We start from the raw sequence: 16,983 nt of genomic DNA, 5'->3' as shown, positions 1-16,983 counted from the left end.
TGGAGACAACAGCTACCTCTAGTGTCCATAGTCATTTTGTCAGAAGCAAAGGAAGAAGGTGACTTAGTATAAAGAGTGACAAAATTAGTTTGGCGGAGCAGTCGGTGGACTTTCACCCAGGAGACCGCTATTTGTGTCCAGCGTGAAAAACAAAAGACTTCACAAAGAGGGTGGTGCAGATTAGCTCTTCTGAAGCAGTACAATGGTAGCTAACCTTCGATAACGCCCATTTAATCGGCTGATAATCTGGGTGATAAATTCAACCTCCTCATTCTGTCCTTCATTTGGAGTTTAGGACGGGATGAGGAGGTTGAAATAATGCTGACGTTAACTGGCATGGTTGGTTGTAAACAAAAATTACCGCCTTGCGGTTGTATCCCTCCGCCAACCAGTCTTGTTGCAGTTTACATCCATGTATGTCCAAAATGTCATCATTTTATTTTATCCTGTTCGAAATTTTCAGAATTAGCCAAATCTAAATCAATTCAACCTCGAGGTCAAATGAATGATTGTGCCGTGAGGTGACAGTGACCTTTTTTTCACTAAAATCGAATTAATTCATTCTTTAGTCCAGGTGGACGTTGGTGCCAAATTTGATGGAAATTCCTCCAGGCGTTACTGAGATATTATGTTAATGAGAATCCACCAGACAGACGGACAACCCAAAAACATAAGCTGGCCATGACTGTAGCGGGTGCAGAGGCATATTAAAATGAGGGAGGGAGGGAGAAAAATAGGGAAAACAAAGCAAGTGGAGGGAGGACTGACAGCGAAAAGGGAGGCGCTGCAAGAAAGGAGCAGATGGATCAATTTCAGAGGGGAAGTATAGAGAATCACAATGAAACGTACCAAAGAAATAAGGTGTGCATAGGTGACAAACAATGCACCGTTTACCATATGTCTCGCTGCTGTGATGTGTTGGGGATTAAAGCTTCGGTCCACATGAAAGAAGCCACTTCATTATCAAGCTCCCAACATATTACCTAGTAGGCATGTGAGGCTAACAAGCTACCGTGCATCCTCCTATTCGCTGTCAGTCAACTGTGAATTCCCACGACTAGGATAAACTGATCTCACCGTCTCCGCGCCTGCAAGAAGCCCAAACACACCCCTTTTGATCAAAACTTAATCTTTCCTCTGCACTCTAATGAGATACACTGGGGGGAAAAAATACTAATTAGGATGGAAATCTATGGCGGGAAGTGCGGTAATAGCTTCATAAAAAGTCTTTTCATTATTTTGAAAACTAAAAAGACAGACTTGGATCTCGCCCGAGGGCAGCAGCTTGGGAGATAATTGGGGATTCATGATGTGATTGTGATTATTGATGAGAGCGAAGTGGGGACGGTTGGCCGCTGTTAATTCTGACCCGCCTCCAACAGAGTCGCCGCCGCTGACACAAACAACAGGTGTGGACTTGCATCTTAGTGTTCATCCAGGGCATCTAATGAATACAAATTCCTAATTAGAGAGAGGACGGAGGCACGAACGCACACAACCAACCAACCACACACACACACACACACACACACACACACACACACACACACACACACACACACACACACACACACACACACACACACACACACACACACACACACACACACACACACAGATACACATATCGACACCGGAAGCAGAACACCAATGATTAAAGTGACTGGTTAGCTCACTTCACGAGTAACTCCACAAAACGCTGACAGTAGGCTTCAGGCACCAGCTCATAGGCTTTTAACACAGAAGCTTTCCTTTTGTCATAGTCTTAGCGTATCTGCCAAGCTTACTGTAGAATATGCTTCTGGAACTTAATCAGTAGGAAAGCAATGGAGCATCAGGGTGCGCTCAGTATGTATCTGCCACTCGCTCAAACAAGGAGAAAAAATTTCAGAATCTTTCCGTCGGTAATAACCTCAAACTTGTGCTTGTGTCAGACCTAGAGTGAGGTTCACTGTTCCAACTTGTATTCGCTGTTTCAAATCTCAATATTACAATGCCACTTCAGCATCTAACTACCAACTTTCAAAAATCCAGGGACCTTTGTTAGCCTATTCTCTCGTCTTCATCATTTTCCCTTTTCTCTTTTCAGTCAGGCTTAGACAAAATCCCCTTACCGCCCTTCCCTTCAAAAAAAAAAGAAAAAAAAACCTGACAGAGAATCAAAATGACCAAACAAAATAAAACCAAGTAAGACATTGCCAAGGACAGGACAGGCCCCCACGGTGTCAGCCAGCCAAACAGACTGTCTTGCTACAGCTTGAATCTCCTGCATTGATTTGCTGACAGAGGATCTTTAGCTCAGAGTAAAAACGATCCATTCCGGACAACGCTTCCTGTCAGCTCCTTGCATTTCACAATACCATATTAAACATTTACGACTTGGGCTAGAGTTATTACAACCACAATTCTATTAATCTAATTCATCGCTCATACATCACTGGTTTATTCATTTGGCTCTGCCGCCACATTATCCGCACAGACAGACTTTCATTGTGGCCTTTAACAAAAACATCCATTTATACAATCGGTAGGATCAGATATATTCAAAAGAGAACATCCCGGCTAATAATATTGGGTAACAGACAATTCAACAGACAGTTAAAGTGTCACGCAAGGCATTAAGCAATTCAAAAGTGGGAAATTAATTGAAGAAGGGGCCATTTAGAGCCGGCAGCCAACTTCATAGTAAAGAGGAGATGATACAACAATGACAGTGACAGCGAAATATCCTCTTTGCGTCTGAGTGTTCAGCTTAAATGAAGTCCCACTACAAAAGCGAAGCGTTAAAGTCTTTCAACATTAGATGAAAGAAAGAGAGGCATGAGATGCCAAGATGTCGTCATGCTGTCTAACACCGGAATGTAATTGAGTTGTAAACCCACTTAGTCCACTGTTATCAACAACCTGCTGTTAAATCCTGATTGGATTACATTTTAATCTCTCAAAACAAGAAATATATTTGCTCAAGGTAGTCTAAGGATTTTGCACTAAAAGACTTGTTGGAAGCTCCATATGGCAGTAAGAGGATACTGATAACTAACAAGTTTCCATTTCAGTCCACAACCCGCTGGGTGTTGATGTCCATAAACTGCACATTAATGTCTACCATCCTAGCTGATGTGTTCTGCTTTATACCAAAAGGGGATGAAGGAGAGAATTATCTAATATCGGTGAGTCCGGCTGTCTCTGGATTGCTGCTAACTGGTGTTTACAGCTGACAGTTTCCATTTGAATTTTCAACTTTGAGTTTGTCTCTTCCATACCAGGCACCAAACAGAGCATGTTTCAGTCAATACAAAAAAAGTCTACAGCCATGCCAGCAACGCGGTGAAGCAGTACTTAGTGAAACCGCCCATTGTTCCAATGGCCTATTATTCCCAAACCCTAATAGTCTGAAATATTTCCCATTGGACTGAAAGCCCACTTTTCTGACAGTCTGTTGCACCAAAAACAAACTCCCATTGTTCCGATGGCCCATTACTCTGAAAATACCAACTCTCTGTGCAACGAAGAGAATTAAGAGAGCTAATTATTTAGCAAAATGACATCATCAGACCTTCCCAATTTATTTTCCTACTGATGAAGGCATAACCCACCACTCGGCCTTATTACTCAATGCCTCTGTTGGTTGTGTTAGATAAGTTTAGGCATGAGGAGGTTAGGTTTAGGGTAAGAACATTAGGGTTATCCAACCAGAGGCCGGATTTGGGCGGATCATGCCTTCGCCATGGTAGGAAAAAATACATTGCAACCTTTGCATAACAATTAGCTATTTAATGCTCCATGGAGCGTGCAAATGTTTTGAGCAATGGGCCTTCGGATCAATACGAGTCTTCGGTGCAAAAGGGACATTTTCCGTACTATTGGGGGTTTCGGAATAATGGACCGTACGAAAAATGACATGGCGCCGTACTTAGCTTTGAGCTAAATGCTAACATAATGCCATACACAAAGTACAGCTGAATTGATTCATTAGTTTTGCAGGTATTGCCTGTCTGATAGTGCTCAGTTATCCTCCCGCAGCCAAGCTAGGACGTGACTGGAATAATGTTTGAACCACAGATGGTCTTCTTCAGGTCAAAGTGAAGAAGTGAACACACCTGTATCACATTTATGTAATTAATTAATGATGAAAACATCACAGCATTGTTTCTTAATTAGCCTAAATGAGTCATCTGATATGAGACATTTTCAGAAAGATAAGAGACTGATCTGTCCACTTCTCTAATCCTATTGTCTTCATGTGATTGGAGAGACCCGGATGTGATCGGTGGCTGTCTGCGATGGGACCTGGGACCTGGGACATAGGACATGTAATGATGAAAGTTTAAAGACACTGTAATATGTTAGCACTCTTTAAATTTACTTTTTGACATTGCAGACAGAGTCTAATATGCATGTGCACACAATTTGCTGAATAATTTGCAAAATCATACTATAATAAAGGAGGCAAGCAGCAAAGTATGATAAGAATGTCATTTAAAAAATAAAATGTTCTTCTTGGTGTACTTAATAGATAAAAAAATGTCATATTATCTGGTGTATATGTGCCAGGTTATCCAATAAGGAGATGAGGATTTGTCATGTCATCATGATACACCTGTAATATAATTACAGGTGTATGTTCACTTTTTTTGTGGTTGAACTAATTCAAGTCATATCCAAATCAAATAAAACAACTTTGGGGGAACAGACAGTAGTGTGCCGGTCTGTTATTTAAATGACTCCTATTGCAAGTATTTTTTTCAGTAAATGGTTTTGTGTACAACTAAAACCAGCTGTTATCGAGCTGAAACACTGGATTAAAATGAACCTAATTTAACATAAAACACCTGCTAATGTTGGGAAACTTTTTTCAGGACTAAACAGCTTTGAAATAAGTGCAAATGTTTCTCTCAAGTCGAGGCACTTTACCCTTGCTCAAGTCATGCTACCTAGACCGGACACGCGTCTGTTCCCATCCACTTCCAGACTTCTATTCCACAGTGACGGAGCAGAAGGTAATAAAATGTAATAATGGAGGTATAGACAATAATTGGTGCACAAATAAAATGATCTTTCAAACAAGGGAGGACGCATCCCGACTGTCACTGCCTTCATCCTCCGCTTCATTCGTCCAGTCGTCTCCCTCCTCTCAGCCAATTAGAGTTAGTTGTGAGACGTTGTCCATCTGTCAACCGCCGAAAGTTTTCCAAAGAATCCCCCCAGGACCGATTCTGTGAGCGTGATGTGTGTATCTGTGTGTGCGTGTGTGTGTGTGTGTGTGTGTGTGTGTGTGCGTGCGTCCCATTGTCATCAGCTGCTCTCTGACTTAACTACCTCTCACTCTTTCACAGAGAGAACTCAAGACCAGCACTACATAATTCTACTCCCACGTTCGCACAAATCACAAAGATGCACACAGCGGGCTGAGCTGTCTCTCATTTCATCCGCCCACCTTGCCAAAGTCCAAATATAGTGCGGCTGACAGCACCCTTCATTGCAGCCCGACAAAACCAAATCACTCCGAAGCCCGACGGAGACATGCGCGCACAGCACAAAAAAAAGTGCGAACTATATTTGAATAAATAAACAAGCAAGACATTGTCCTCCATAGAGCAGCAGATTTGGGGTTAAAAGGGTAATATATTCTACTTGTTTTTACCAAAGATGATATGTATCTGATTAAAAATGAAGATGCCTTGGGGCAGGGAGACGTGCGAGGCGTCGGGTTCGTGTAAGGTACCGGCATAAATTCATCAAGGCGGCCCCAACAAATAGATATCAAGATGGGTGAAAAAAAGATGTCAAGAAAACTCTGTTGGCATCAGTGACATTATTTATGAAAGCTTGACAAGGTCGTGTTTCCCAAAGGGCCGACGCGATGTCACACAGTGTCCATATAGAGATTAAAATGACATTGTGTTACTGCCCTCACCTTGTGACAAAAACAGGAATAGGAAGTAACCAATAAAAACAGAATCTATGACGGGCCACGTTCCAATTTTCATAAAATAGTAAAAACTCAACAATTATGTGAAAGATGGAGGGATGGACAAATGCGTTAATCCTGCTATTAAAGACCATGGATGTATTTGTGAAATCATACATTGTATGGTGTTGATTGGTCCAAAAAACGATGTCTTCTTCAGAAGGTGATTTCGCTGCTTGAGCTGTTGCACTAATAGGCAACAAGAAAATTAAACGAAGAAAGGGCAACGAAACAAATACTAAAACGGTAATCTTACGTTAATGTATCATCGCCAAAGCTTGGCAAATGTTGATTGTCAACACAGTTGAAAGACAACATGTTGGCATTGCACGTTTCTGCAAACCTCGGGAAACATTAAATGTGGACATTTCTGAACCAAACCAATGTTATATACATTTCATTAGGGTTAGGGTTAGGTTGACGCTAACACACGGTTAACGTCGGAAAAAGGTTATTTTCAAGCAACACGCGTACTTGGTAAAGGTAAGAAAAAAATGTCATGGTTCGTGTTAACAGAATAGTGTAATGATGTAACAATGCAACGTAGCAAACAAATGTATAACAAGTGACCTAAGCAGTGACCTAAGTGACCTAAGCAAACTTTCTCAGGGAACATAACATAAAATGCGTAAAGTCAACATTTCATTTTGGTTTCGCACGGGACACCACAGCAGTCTGCTGGATAAAAGTCCTGTGTTTGTACGGTCTGACTTAAAACTATTTCATACTTCCACAAGAAGACTAAAACTAAATCAAAATCATGTGCCACAATTAACACTGGAAGTGTGTTTAAATAACAGCAAAGTCATCATTTTAACTTTTTTATTGTATGACGTAAGACGTTTTTGCATGGTAAAAAGAAAAACTAAAGAAATATAGAACAACAGGAGGATTGAAAGTACTTTCCCTCAAAATGTGAACTGCAGATAGAGGGAGAGAAAGGAGGTTGACCACTACTCCCCTTATTAAATGCGCACAAGTCAAACAAAACGCGAGCTAACTACCAAACACCGGCGGCGAGACAATTTCCGCGTGCACGCCGTTGACGGCTTGACAAAATGTCTCGGAGAGCGCCGACGGTTTTGTGAACACGCACGCGGAGATGCGCTAAGAGGAAGTAAATCACTTAGCATTGCTTCCTCCGCTCTTAATCTGACAGGTGTCAGCCATGTGAAAGGGATGGGAGGGGAGGCAGACTCTGTTTCCTTTCTCTACTCTAGTGGTGCAATCCGGACTTCTACAAGAAGCAATAAAGATGTACGGAGTGCTGCGTGTGTGTGTGTGTGTGTGTGTGTGTGTGTGTGTGTGTGTGCGCGCGCCTGTCCGCCTCTCTGTCTTTCTGCAGCACGTCTGCCGCAATTTCCTGTGAAGTGTTTTGAGTAGAGCGATGAAAGTGAAGGATAGCTTTCTTGCTCGTCTTCTTCCACCTTGACTTCTCTCCTTCCCCTCACCCTCCGCCCTTCTCCTGACAATCTGTCTGAAATAAGGGCTTTCAAAACAGAGAAAAAAAATAATTAAAAAACACTGAGAGTAGAGAGAGAGAGAGAGAGAGGGAGAGAGAGAGAGAGAGAGAGAGAGATAATGGGAGAGTGACTGTCAAGAAAACAAAGAGAAAGAAGACATTTTGGGTTTTCTTGAAGCGATGTCAATCAGTGAGTCACTGAGGTGTTTGGAGAAAACGCAGGGATGGAGGAGTAAGGGAGGAGAAGGAGCATGCAGGAAAAGAAAGAAAGACGAGTGGGTGAAAAGGGGAAGGGAGTTCGCTGTAACATCACCTGTTTCTGCAGAGGAACAGATTTATGAACTCATGATGAAGGAAAGATTGAAAAAAGTAGATATTAATTTCCTTCTCTGATGAAGGGACGCTGGAATAAAACAAGTAAGAACGAAAGGAAGGAGGCAGGCGAGAATGAGGAAAGAGAAACGACAACCAGGGGTACATCTCAAGTCTCTTATTTGTAATTTCCTCGCTCCTCGATCCTTGCTTGAACCGGAAGTTATTCTGTCCCAAAGCTCTTATTTCTGCGAGGAGGATCGAGGATCGAGGAGGGATCTCCGAGGAGCCATGAGCCCCTCTCACTGCTCATCAGTTATGTGATTAGACGCTGCAGCTGATCCGACTGACTGACTGGAGTTTCATACCAGCGTAAAGACAGATCAGAGATTAAACTCAAGCTTTATAATTGATTAGTTTTCTGATTCACCATCTGGTTTAAATAAATGTTCATTGTAGGTCTGAACAACAAAAGGACCACAAACAACTTTCTTCATTTATGAGAAAGATTTGTCTTTTCATGATCTGATGTTTCCCTCAAAAACTTTTATTGTGGATCCAATTCTTATTTGAGTTATGGCACAATTGAAACGAGTTTGAAAAAATAATTTGTCTCGCGCCGTTGACTACCGCATATATATTGTTTTCTGAAATGAGGTCCCAGAGGTGACACTGGAAGGGGCGTGGCTTAGTCATTCCATACAGGCAGCCGATCGACAGACATATATACTGTAGCTCGCAGACAAGCAGGTAGCCCATCAAATCATTACATCTTGGCCCGAATGAATTGATTGGACGGGCTTTATTTCAGTACTGCCACAGATACCAGCTTTTTTTTTAATCTTTTTTTGTCAGAGATTGATTCATCGATAGCTTGTTAGGATGCAATAAGAATTTTGAAGAAGATTAACAACCCTGCCTTTTAAAAAAGCCACACACTTGAGTGCAAAATAATCTCTCTCTGGAGAAGAAGGCTGAGTAAGTGAGGCAGCCTCGGCCCAGCAGCCACCGAGAGCCACAGATGCACTTTCTGCCATGACCGATCTCTCTCCCCCAGCACAGAGAAGGTCACAGTGACACATTTCACATTTCTTTTTGTCAAACCCACACGCCTGAAACTTTGTGATGGAAAGAAAGAGTGGCTTTGTGCAGAGGAGCTATCGGCTGCAGCTGTTCCCCCGAGAGGCCTGATGGGTACTAGCTCCGGGGCAATATACGGTCAGGCCTGTGGCTCGGGGCGACGCTCAGTCCACCTGTCTTTATAGTCTTGCCTCCTTTGTCGCCCTGTTTTAAAAGGAGAAAGGTGAGCTTCTGACTACAGTGTTAAAAGCTGAGCCAAGTTCAGCTTACACACAAAAGAATCCCACGTCAAATGTCTTTTCACAACAGTTATAGCCATGACAGGCAGCAACCCCCCACGAAGCGCCCCGCTGAGCGATGCCTGAAAGAAGGAAGGAAAGAAAGAAAGAAAGAAAGAAGGAAGAGGAACCCAACTGACAAATCCTTTTTGGAGGTGAGCAGGAGTGTACCGCGGAGCCAGCCGGCTGCGGTATAGACCTTGAGATTTCTAGATGCGCGAATCACTATCGAGGCGACGAGTTGCATCGGCTTCATTAAAATGTAATTGAACGGGGCCCGTCATCGCACTTCTCCACATTAGAGCTGATACAATTGGCCAGTTGGTGAGCCGCTCTTGACATTTTGCTTCCCGTGTGATCGCACCTGGTTGAGAGCGTTTGGCATTTCACAGGGACGAATAATTAGGGAGCTTCACATTTGTTCTTTTGTGTCAGTGTGCTGCGACATAAAAAAAAAAAAAGGTTTGCGAATTTACTTCTTGGTCCGCAGCTCTTCCAAGTTTTTCCAACCTCCCACTCGTTGTGTGGTCATTAAGGCGCTCTCGGCCGCGTGTGATATTTCCAAGCGATGGATGATTAAATGTGCCGTGTAATTTAGATTCAGCAGGTGACATTAAAAAGATACTTTTAGTTCCTCTGGATAAAAGGGGAAGCAAATCTGTCTCTTCTTACTGACACAAAATGAGCTCAGGTAGCCAAGCTGCGAACCACCAGCAACTCCAGAGCTCATGCTGTCATTTGTCAACAAAAAAAAAAAGGACGTGCATCTTGTTCTGACAGCTTCGGTGAACTGGCAACAGAACCTCAGGATTGCAGGCACGTTTAAACTTGCTCGCTGCTACGTCAATGTTGCCGGCTTCTAGAGGGGTCTATTTCCAGAAAGTAGTCAGGGCCGTGATTCTCAGCTGGCGTGCTGTGGTATGAACAGAAACTGTTTGCCTGGAGCCTTTTTCAAAATGGGGCTTCATCACACATATTTTCCACAAGCTCATGCATGTCGAGCTCCTGTCCAGCCAGGCCTCCGGCGCTCACATGCGTCGGGGGAGGGGTCAAGTTTCCAAGTTTAAACAAACAAGCGGGATGACAGATTTAGGTCAGAATTTTTTGCAAAGTGATGCACGCAGCAGCAATTCAATTCTCTTGGTTTCCACTCGTAAGAGGGAGCAGGGTGCTGTGTCAACACCCATTCAGGGGCTCAATATTTGCTCACAGAAAGTACCGGCGAGTAACGCCTCGGTTGTCTTAATGCTGCCTCATGACTTTCTGAACAATGTGAAGCCTCCGAAAGTGCTGACAAGTTTGACGAGGCGCCTCTCTAACAGAGATGTTCTGGCTTGTGCTCGCATCATCGCGGTGAGAGCTCTCAGGCCTCGTCTGTCTGTCTGCCTGCCGTGTGCCGAGCCCAGTGTTAGTTAGGGGAGCGAAGGTCGGCTCCGGGGCGAGAGGGGTTGGTCTTAAGGCTTTGTCCACACATCACCACAGCTGATTGCTCCGCTGGATGGTTGGGATTCTCAGCTAAGACAGGGATTACTGACCCATGTCGGCTTCCCACCTTTACAGCAGCCACTTCGATGTTCACCCAGCCTGAACTCGGATGCCCCCAGAGGGTTGTGTGTGTGTGTGTGTGTGTGTTTCAGTTTGCTTGTGTCTAAAACCTTGAAAAGGTAACTTCAATATCTCTTTCAACAACCATAGAGAACTGTTTTATCTGCAAGGCGATGCATGTGCATGAGGACACACACACAAATGAGGGGAAATATGGTGCTCTCAGTCATGCCGGGTTGCTGGTGAATACATATAGTCTGTTTCCATTATGTGACAAAATTCTTTGAGAAATCACCTTGGAATCATGCTGCTGATGATCTGAAGGTAATTCGACTCCAAGAGGCCAGCTGGCACAGTGTCGCCTTGGTTATTAATCGCACCATTACACTTCAACTACATCATGATGTTAAAACACTGCCGACCTTTATCGGCGGATGTTTAGTAAAAATGATGCGAGTGGGAGATCGATATTAATGCTTTCTAGACGCTGATTCCTGATAATGTTACATTGTGCACAACAAATCCGCAGAACTGGTAACGTTGACAGCACCAGCGCTAACAGCTAAAATACTGAGGTCCATTGAGTTACTTTATGGTGCGTTAAACTTTGATTCAGTAAAAATTAGAATTGGCGGAAGGTAAATTATTATTATTATTATTATTAGTGTTCAAATGTAATCTTGTCAAATTTACTGTAGTGGAGACACTTGAAAAAATACAATTGTTTGCATACAAAGCTAGTTAGACAACTGTTTAGGGAGATCGAGGTCACTTTCTTTGCAAAGAATAGAATCTCCATGGGATTTCATAGAACCCAGTAGGCATTCAGTTATTTCTACACTCTTTTAATCTGAAACATATAGTTTAAATCACATCTATTTGTATGTGCTCTGTAAACAAAGTTCATAGATATGATCAATATTAGTCAGTGACAGGATGCAGATATGGTAAGAGCCATACATTTCTAATGTTTTTGTTCATTTGAAAAATAAGGACATATTTTGAGATTATTTATACGCTCAAATTTGAAGTCATATAAGACTTTAGGGACTTACCAACTGTATCTCTACAGGGCAACATGGTAAAGAAATGTTACCTCAAGAAAAAGTCTTACAACAATTTTGACACGGTCAGTAAAAATATTTTACTAGTTGATTATGGCTTTCACCATCCACAATTGAAAACCAGCGTATCTAACACGTTGCCAAGTCTGTATGAGCCTCTGCGTAACCTGCTGTTGTAATCCTCTCAGAAAGATACCATGAAAGCCCGCTCTTGACCAGGTACCATCAAAAAAAGCATTTTCTCTGCCAACTTTGATTTATCCTGCGGCTTGTGGTCACCGAGGTGTTTGGGCTCATGTTTTTCTTCGGGCAGAATTTCAAATGTGTACTGTAGAAGATAACCCTTTTGACCACAGCTACTATTTGCTTTTACAAGAAATACTACCCTCTGCCAATTACGAGCAAATTACCACAAGAGTACTTGGCAAATTTGTGCCATTCACTTTCAGTGCCAAAGGCATTGGGCATGCACATTATCGTTTTCTCACTCTCGAGGGACTTAACACTGCGAGCGTGGAGATGTTCTCATGTAGCGGCCTCTTGAGCCAAAAGCAATTAAAACACCATTTAAAACTGTTCTATCCAGCCCCTGGCCTTACATTATGTCATGTTACTGCATATACATTTCAGTTATGTTACAAACGACTACTAAAACCGCACTTTCAGGCCATATATATTATTACAGGTTGTCATTTTAACGAAAATTACAAAAAAAAACTAACACTATTAACAAAAACACATGATTGCATGTTTTTGTACATATTACTAAATTACTAAACCCAGGAATTTGTTATAAAGACTAAATACAGCATCAATAGCCTTACTGTTATATAATCAATGACATCAATAAACTGTTATTTTACAGATGGGTTAGTCTAACTCCTACCTGTTTGAAACACAAGTTTCTGCTGCTGGCTGTCTCATCAGTCTACATTACGTTCTGCAGAAGTTCCCCGCATCGTGTCCAGCGTCTGTACTTTACAATAGTGTTTATCCTCCCCCCCTCCCCAGTGAGAGAAGTCGCCGATGATGATTCATTTGGACCAATGCAAGCAGCGATGAACCTTGACTCCTGCACCTCCCTCACACATGTGGACACACTGTGCCCAAGCAATGACGAGGAAGTCATTGGACACATTACCTGCTGTGACAACCTGGAAGATTATAATTCTCTACCCTCCCTCAAATGAAATGGTGAGATTGTTTTGTTTTTAGCATTATTATTTATATATGTACAAGCAAATTGTGTAGACAAGTCTCTATCCATCTCTCTTTTTTTTCCAGATGAAGGGTTCTCATGAAATGGATCTTCTGAAGAAAGATCTGGAAAAGGAGAGAGAAGACAAAGCCGCTCTGGAGGAAATGTTGGAGAAAGAGAGAGGTGACAGAGCTCTTCTCCAGCAGCAATTAGAGGAGGAGACATCTTCCTAAACAAAACTGGAAATAGACTTGAAACAGGAAAAAAGGCTCAGAATGGCTCACGAGGAAGCCTTAAGAAATGAGAAATCATCAACAGCTACTCTTGAAAAAGCTCTAGCTCAGCAGCTACTCATGAGAAGGCGTTGAATAAGAAAAAAGAAGAAAAAAGCAGCTCTCCAGAAGTCTCAGCTAAAGAAGACGACGGCCATTTCTGATCTTCAGGCTACACGTGGAGACTCTGGCATCTGAGCTCAAGAGCTGTGAGAAAGTTAAGAAGCAGAGAAGAGTTAGCGCACTGTAATCGGAAGCTGCAAGAGCACGTAGAAACAAATGACAAGCTGGCTCTGGAGAAAAACAAGGAGATACAGGAGCTTCAGGACCGCATCATTGAGCTGCAAATGAGACACCTGTGCATGAACGCCTCTCAGATCCAGGTGCAGAAACTTCAACAAGAGGTGAGAGCCAAAGACCAACAGCTGCTCTCACTGAAGACAAAGGCCAAGCAGCCGTCTGCTGACCTCGTCGAAGAACAAAAACAGTAGCTTGTGTCTGCAGATCGATGTCGCGGCAGCTCAGTCCAAACAGACGAAAGAGGAGAGGGAAGAGGAAAGTGTTCGTCTAACCCGTGAGAGCAAAGAGATCAAATCCTCTCTGGTGGCACAGAAAGCTGATGTGATCCAACTCGAACAGAGACTCGAAGCTAAGACCAAGCACACATCAGCTCTGATCACGCAGGTGCAGGCTCTGGGAGAGAGCTTCTGGCAGAGAATCAATCAGCTGAGGTCTTATTTCACTCTAAGACACACCAAAGATCATTTTGGGACACTTGTATGTTAATGTATTTACTTTGTGATGGGACACGAAAATGGCAGCAAGGAGAAGCATCAATATGTGGAGCTACTGTATGTTCTCCTTCGTCTTCTCTCTCTCTCTCTCAACCCAACAGGTCGAGGCAGATGGTCCCCCACCCAGAGCCTGGTTCTGCTTGAGGTTCCTGCCTGTTAAAAGGGAGTCTTTCTTCGCCACTATCGCTCCAGTGATTGCTTGTGTGGGCAATTGTTGGATCTCCGTAAATAACAATATCATAAAGCGTGCAGTTCTTTTTTCAGCAACCATGTTATCAATGCCAAGTACCTTTTATGTAAAGCAATAGACTGGAGCACTGCGCCCAAGACAAATGTCCCGTCAGGGGCAATAAAGTTGACTCTATTCTTTACTTGATTACATTTATTTATTGCATTGAATCTATAAACTTACAAACATTTCAGTGTTTGTGCAAAATAATTGGTTGTTGCGTTTTTGTCCATTTTAGCTCGCTGTTTTTAGTCTTTATGAGCTAAGCTATCCGGCTGCTCGCTGTAGCTTCATATTTAATGCAGAAATTTGACAATAGTATCAATATTCCCATCAAACTCTCGGCAAGAGAGCATGTAAGTGTGTTCCCCAAAACGTAGAACTATTCCTTTAATGATGTTAACATCATTGATATGGACAACATACACATACTTTTTCTACCAGTTTACTGCACAATACAAGAAATATTTAATAATAATTTCAATGAATGGCCTCCAGTGCGGAAAGTATTAGTCAAGCGAATGCCAATTATTTCCATTTTCCAAGTTCTTGAATGCAGAACTTGAATGTTTTGTATCATTTACATTTTTATTTCATACTGATGGTCAAACAAAACTCGGTCTTGAGTTGAAGCTGCAATATTATTAGTATGTCTTGTGTTTTTATAAAGGAAAATCTTTTAAATTATGGCATATGTGATTTTATTCTATTTTCTTGTATTCTTGGACTTTTGAGTCCATACTTCTTGTTAAGTAAAAAAGAATTTTCAGCAACAACACATGTGAATGAGACGTAGCGCAAGACACAAAACCTCTTTAGTTCACGGATTAATAGAAAATACCCCCGTTACAAAGTCTGACAACTCAATAGCTGACATTCCAGTGTACAGTGTACAATCGAGCTGTTTCATTCCACAGCTCAATAGCTAACATTCCAGTCTACAGTACACAAACAAGCCATCTCATTCTGCTATGTTACAGGCTGAAGTTTCCATTGTGTCAGGGTAGTTAGCCCCAGAGACAGACAGAGCCAGCCAAGAGAGGAGTTAGGGCTGTCCGTCAGACTCTAACGTCTCCACACAACAGCCCAAACCTAAACTGACAGGCACACACCATACTGACAGCCCACTAACAACATGCTATTGTTCCCTCGCAAATGGCCAAGACACACCTTTCAGAGCTCACACAGAGAGAGCCGGAGTGGCAGAGAGAGGACTCACAGAGACAACCTCATACTGTGGGCCTCAGCACAAAGGAGCAACATACATGTGTCACATATAGATTAGGGTTGGTCCACATGGATAACATCTTCCATCACAATATGTCATTTTACACTGTGATCATTTGAGAAACTGATTATTATAAATAAAAAAATAACCAGATGCTGATGTCTATGTTATGTATGCTCAATGATATGCAACACTGCCTCCAACGGCCGAATCCCGAATCCCTTTATCCCTAATTCCATTCATTATACGTACAGCTATAGTTCAGTAGGTATAGCTGGTCTTAAAGCTTTATCCCTTTCACAGTCGGTTTTTATGTGTTTATGAAAGTTAATTGTAATCATTTTGGTTGCCTCAAAAAGTCTGGCCAAACAAACCAATGGGTGATGTCATGGTTACAACGTCCACTTCCCATATAGAGACTATTGGCTGAAACGAAGATGAATGAAACACATGGCTGAAACTCATCTGGTGGAGAAGGGGGTTAAGATAGAGGGACAATGGAACGACATAGTGTCAGAGCTAGCCTTTCCCTTTTTATTCAAAATTCAAACCAGAAAAACTATGGAAAACAATGTCCGTCTGACCAATGGCATACCCCGTTCCCCTCATGCATCTGTGAGAAAACTAGCGACCCTTGCTGATTGGATGATTGTGATACCAAAACAGATGAGAAGTCAAATGCCAGAAGATTTGGGATTTAAAAACATTTCTGAAAAAAAAGTAATTGATAAAGATTAAGCTGTTTGATGACTTTGTAAAATACAACTGCTGTATAGTAAGATTAGCAGCTTATCACTCAATTGAGACAGCAGAGGCTAGGGGAGTGAACCTCAAGTCGTCTACCATGTAACATGGTGAGCTACATTATTTTCCCATCAGTGCAAAAATAATTTCACATTAGTTCTAGTTCATTTGAAGTTAGCCTTCGGAGGAGGCAAAGCATAAACTTTAAAGGAGTAGCTTCGTAACGTGCTATAAATGGTTTCCCAAAATGTCTTTTGGCCAATTTCTATCTTCTCACAGTACATATTAGCACATAACCCAATCCTTTAAGGATTTGAACAGACATGTAAGAATTTGACTCACCTGCATGCAACACATACACACACGAATGCTAAAGCACATCTCTCAGCTGTGTCCTCTCATGCACGCACTCACTCAAGTGAGGAACTAAGGCAACAGCCGGTCCTCTCGGGCTAATATCCAGTGGATGACTTCCAAAAATATCTGATCCCCTAAAGGCATAGTTCACTCAAAAGTAAGTCTGCTGAAGTTTTCCAAAGGAATCTGATTTCGAGCACAATCCAGCACCAAGCACTGTCAATATGCATCTGGTTTAATGAGAAGAATAATGGGACGGTGAGACTGTGAAGACGCCCTGTGTTGCTATGTAAACGCTTTGCCCAATGTGGAAATGAGAATTTCACTATATTGCACATTCATCAGCTGCCATTTTGACAGAAATGACTGTGTGTTTGTATGTCGTCATAGATTCTTATTGCCTCAGCCTGTCATTAACCTCTCAGTATGTTGTAATAGCCCCCGACAAA

At 42.3% G+C, this 16,983-nt stretch overlaps 1 protein-coding gene across 1 annotated transcript in view; it reads right to left on the bottom strand.

The window, feature by feature from the left end:
* Positions 1-16,983, bottom strand: part of LOC306698614 (spondin-1-like) — a 79,263-nt gene that overhangs the window by 30,448 nt on the left and 31,832 nt on the right. The gene's annotated exons all lie outside the window — the stretch shown is intronic.

This window comes from Pholis gunnellus, assembly GCF_910591455.1.
Source record: "Pholis gunnellus genome assembly, chromosome: 7".
Taxonomy (NCBI): Eukaryota; Metazoa; Chordata; class Actinopteri; order Perciformes; family Pholidae; genus Pholis; species Pholis gunnellus.
The sequence above is the reverse complement of the archived record's forward strand: the minus strand, read 5'-3'. Positions and strand labels throughout refer to the sequence as shown.